This window comes from Suncus etruscus, chromosome 13 (assembly GCF_024139225.1).
Source record: "Suncus etruscus isolate mSunEtr1 chromosome 13, mSunEtr1.pri.cur, whole genome shotgun sequence".
In the NCBI taxonomy this organism is placed as follows: Eukaryota; Metazoa; Chordata; class Mammalia; order Eulipotyphla; family Soricidae; genus Suncus; species Suncus etruscus.
The window spans coordinates 20,111-25,204 of NC_064860.1; the positions used below are offsets into that span (position 1 = coordinate 20,111).

The following is a 5,094-nucleotide window of genomic DNA, read 5'->3' on the forward strand; positions in this document are numbered from 1 at the left end:
ACTACAGGAATGAGGAGGCAACTTGCCGACACAGACACAAATTTCTTGTTAATGGGCTTCAGTCCCTATGTCCTTCGTTCAGGGCTACTTGCTGACTGGAACAACTGCAGCAAGTTCTGATTCAGTGGAGGAACAGTCATGGGTATCATGAGGACCAATGAGCTTTTTCCTGCCAGAAGGTGGTCTTGTTTGCCTTTTATCTATTTAATCTCTAATGCAGGCATCATGATTTACAATCCCATGCCAGTGGCAATATTCAGGAACACAAGGTTGGCCCAGCACACTCACCATCAAAGTGTCGGTGTGTGCCTCCACCATGGGGTGATTTTAAGGCTCAAGGCAACAGAAGAAGTGGCTTTATGAGGTGTGACAGTGTAAAGCTAATAGAGCACTGAAAGCTGGGGTGGGGTTGGGGTAGGGTTGGGGTGGGGTGGGGGGAAGACGTCCTATCCCAGTTGTGTCCTATCCCAGGCTCACAGCAGTGCCTTCTCCATCAACTACAGACCTTCTGTTACATGGTCCTGCAAGGCAAAACAAACCACCTGATGAAGAAAATGGGCATTTCTTTTTTTTTTTATTTTAAATAGACTTTCTCAACCTGTCTCTTTAACCTAAACTGAGAAAGAATCTTTGAAAATCCTTTCATCATAGTAGAAGGAAAATCAAGGCAAAGATGGTAGCAAACATTCTCGAAAACAGGCATTTCTGGGCCTGGAGTGATAGCATAGCAGGGAGGGCTTTTGCCTTGCATGCAGCCAGCTTGGGTTCAATTCCAGGCATCCTATAGGGCCCACTGACCCTATAGGGATGATTTCTTGACTCAGAGCTAGGAATAATCCCTGAGCGCTGCTGGGTAAGGCCCAAACTACCTCTACCCACAAAAAAAAAAAAAAAAAAAAAAAAGAATATAGACATTTTCTACTAGGAGAAGCAAACGTAAATGCATTCACTGGGCATCATATGCAACTCTACTATAGGCCGGTTAATTTATTTTCACATTTGGTGACCAACTCACTCCATGATCTAGGCACTGTCAGACTCTCCATTTCACAAAGAGCAACTAACCTTCAATAAGTTACAAGATTCCCCCAAAGTATATAAACTTACTTTCCTCATGCCTGGGAACTAACAACAGACTCTCTGAAATAACATTTGCCTGTGAGTTCTGGATAAGTCAATCAATAGCATCACAAAACCTGGGCCTCGTAGGTATGGACAGAAGAACAGAAGGTAGAACACTAACCTTGCAAGTGGCTTCCAAGTTTGATCCCCAGCATCTTATAGAGTCCTCCTGAGCCCCACCAGGAGTGATCACTGAGCACTGCCAGATGTGGCCCCAAAACAAAAAATAGTAGATCTTTAACTTCAAACTCCTGGGGGTCTTAACGTGCAGAATCTGACTCCAGGAATTCTATTGGTCTAAGATGCTGCCTTTCTATTGATCTTCAGGAGACACGGCAAGCAGGATCATAGTGACAAGCAAAACTAGCTGAACTTCATTCCTGTGGCCTCTGGGCTTCCTTCCTACAGCATCCCTTAGAACCAAAGTGTTTCAGAATCTCCTCTCTTCTGACACTAGAACTAGACCAGAAATGTGGCTAGCCTATTAGACTTGAAAGGAAAATAATTTTTATAGATAACCTTTTGTTTGTCTGTTTGCTTGTTTGGGGGTTAGGCCACATCCAGCAACACTCTAGAGTTACTCCTAGCTCTGTGCTCAGAAATCCTCCTGGCAGGCTCAAGGGACCATATGGGATGCTGGGGATCGAACCTGGGTCCATCCCAGATAGGCTGCATGCAAGGCAAACTCCCTATCACTGTGCTATTGTTCCAGCCCCTTCAAAGATAAACTTAAAAGATTAATTTCTTGTTAGTCTTCACTCTTGCCACGTAAGCAGACTTTGTATTTGATAAAATAAAAAATGCCATGAAGTTTTAAAGATTGGGATTATTTTATTGCATACATCTAATCCATTAAGAAGATTAATCCTCAGAATTATTCATTAAAATACTGTAATTATACTATTGCTCACGGCAGTAAAAATATATACTGTATTCCAATATTGTTTTTCTTTTTTTTAAAATATGGAACGCGTCACGAATTTGCGTGTCATCCTTGCGCAGGGGCCATGCTAATCTTCTCTGTATCGTTCCAATTTTAGTATATGTGCTGCCAATGCGAGCACCCAATATTGTTTTTCAATGGATTTATTTTAATTCATAAAAGTAATAAATTTTAAATTAAAATGGTAAAAAAAGAAAGTTTGCCTACCCTAAGCATTTCAAGTCTCAAGAGAAAAGGGATGTATGAATAATGAATATTCCCCAGCCCAACCCATCTCCAATTGCAACCAATCATGCCCACAGTTGGGCTAGTAATAACTGGATCTCAGCAGCGGGGTAGGTGACCTACATAGTGGTTCAGATTCACTGTGAAAGCAAAAGAGACCAAAGCTGAGAAAGTCCCAAGGGGAAAGGAAACAGTCTCCTGTTTCCATGCCAAAGAGCACTTTTCTGAACTAACTGCACCCAACAGCATCTTAAAGTCAAGGACCTTGAAAAGAGGCTTAAGCAGAGGGGAGGTGTGAATCTCAGACTGCTCCTGGGTGCTCAAACTTTACACCCACACACACAGGAAACAGCTATTCAGGGTTCAGTGAGTATCTGTTGCTGAGGGAACATCAACATCTGAGCACAATAAATCTTTATTCTTCTAGTGTTTTGAGTCACAGAACAAAGCAGTCACGGCGAGCTCTGAAAGTAAGTTAATCACAGGCTCGATTCTAGTCACATGTCTTTTATCCATCAGCTCTATCTCCTGTCTGGTTCTAGGCCACACCTGGCAGTGTTCAAGGTTTTTTGTTGTTTTTTTTTTGGTTTTTGGGCCACACCCGGCGGTGCTCAGGGGTGACTCCTGGCTGTCTGCTCAGAAATAGCTCCTGGCAGGCACGGGGGACCATATGGGACACCGGGATTCGAACCAACCACCTTTGGTCCTGGATCGGCTGCTTGCAAGGCAAACGCCGCTGTGCTATCTCTCCAGGCCCAGTGTTCAAGTTTTACTCCTGACTCTGAGCTCAGGGTTCACTCCTTGGTGGGACTCAGACTAGCTGAGTTGCTGGAGAAGGAACCAGGGTGGGCCATATCAAGGCAAATGCCCTACCCACTGAGCTATCTCTCTGGCCTTTACCCCCTGTTTTTTTATTTTGCATCCAGTGTTTGAGCCACAAGTGGCGGTGTTCGAAGCTACCAACAGCTCTGTATTTGAGGATTGATCTCAATGGAGCATGGGGGACTCAGTGGTGAATGGGTGGAACACAGTCCTTCACAGACCAAGCTTCTGCTCTAGCACTTGGAGAAACTCCCAAGTCCTGTGATGTGTGACCTCAACACTGTCAAGTACTTCATTTCTCTCAACATGATTTCAGTATCTTCTAGTTGCCGGTGTGGACATTACCAGCTTCCTGTGCTTGGTGAGGGGCCTGGAGAGTTCAAACTTCCTGTGCTACCTAGAAAAGTAGGGGAAGCAACACCCCATCTGCCCCTTTAATAATTCAGACTCAGTTCCTGGCCTGCCAAAGGGCTCTGAGCCCATGAGAGTAGAAGAACCTTCCAAAAGCCCTTCCCTGCCACTCGCCTGGCTCACTCGCAAGCATCACTAGCTCTTGCCCTCTGGGCCACAAGCACAAACTCTTTCACAGTGCCTCTGGTCCACAGATGTTGACAGAGGGTGAGCTTGGATGCATTTAAGCTAAGTAGCAAAGAAACCAGAAATGTAGGGCTCTCTTGAGAAGAGAATTCCAACCCTGTGAGCCCCAAATCAGTACCAACATACCAGAGAATAAGAAAATAATTTGCAACTTATAACAACTTGAAAACTAAACTATCTTCCTGGCATACTTAAGTCTCTTTGTGCTCTTTATTTGGAGGAGGAGGGTCAAGACAGGGTTTTGGGCCACATCTGGCATTACTCCTGGCTACTCCTGGGTCTGTGCCCAGGGGACTATATGTGGTGCCAGGGATGGAACCTGGGTTAGCTAGCTGTGCACAAGGCAAGCACCTTATCCTCTGTGCTATCTCTCTGTCTACCTACTCTTCTTTTCCCCAGTTTTCACTTCCTGCTCTGTAAACACCTTTCTGTGTGATTTATTTTATAATTTCTGTAGCAAGGAGAAGAATTTAATATCTCCTGGAGAATTGGTGGAATTTATTGACGAGACCAGGATATTGCAGAGCACATGACCAGCACATGTAAGGAATGGTCCCTGCACTCCCTGGTGACCTATCTGGGATTCCTTCTCCTGAGAATGCAGGGAACAGAATAATATTCATGCTAGTGCAGAGAAGCTGCCTCTGGCCTCATGGCCTGTCATTAACAACTTCCTGTATATTTCCAGGTTTGTAATCACATAAAGTAAGCTTTTAGCAAGTTCCCTCAACATGTGAGTTCTGGGTACAGAAGAACTAGCAGAGGATTCAGGATAGCACATTTCAGCCCCTTCCTCTAAAAACATATGTCAGACTTTAGTGGGAATATTTTGATATTTCCAGTGTGGCACACACTGATGTCAGGCACACTGAAGAAGGGGCAGCATAATTCGAGGTCTCTAAACAGGGGTGCACACATTCTATCTCCCATTATCCTTCCCTAATACTTGTCACTCTGACTTTCCCTCATATCCACCTCCCACCTTGACCTGCAGAGCAAAGCCTGGGTGCAGAGAGATAAGCTATCACATGCCCTGGTTGGGAAGGAAAGCTCAACACTCTTTGCGATGGGCAGACTATGCCCTACTTAGCACACAAGCAGTTGTGGGACTTTGTGTTACTGTGTTGTATGCAGAGAGTCACATGATTTCATCTCTAGCACCACATGATTGCTTGGGTGCCACAGGAAGCAACCCTAGAGGCACTGAGAAGCATTAGGTGTGCACGAGGACTCTGGGATGGTCTAGATAACCATAAAACCACAGGGCCTGGTCAATGTCACACCCCCAGGACCCCACTGGAACCACCAGCTCAGTTGGTGAGAACCCCTGGGTAGGATACTCAGGACCCAGGTCTCCTGAGCATCCCTAGGAGGTCTAAAAATAA

At 45.1% G+C, this 5,094-nt stretch overlaps 1 non-coding gene across 1 annotated transcript; it reads right to left on the reverse strand.

Moving 5' to 3' along the window:
* Positions 1–2,079: 2,079 nt before the first annotated feature.
* LOC126026605 (U6 spliceosomal RNA) lies at positions 2,080–2,186 on the reverse strand. Its single transcript, XR_007501828.1, has one exon. It is a non-coding gene; the product is annotated as a U6 spliceosomal RNA (small nuclear RNA).
* Between the last annotated feature and the right edge of the window lie 2,908 nt (positions 2,187–5,094).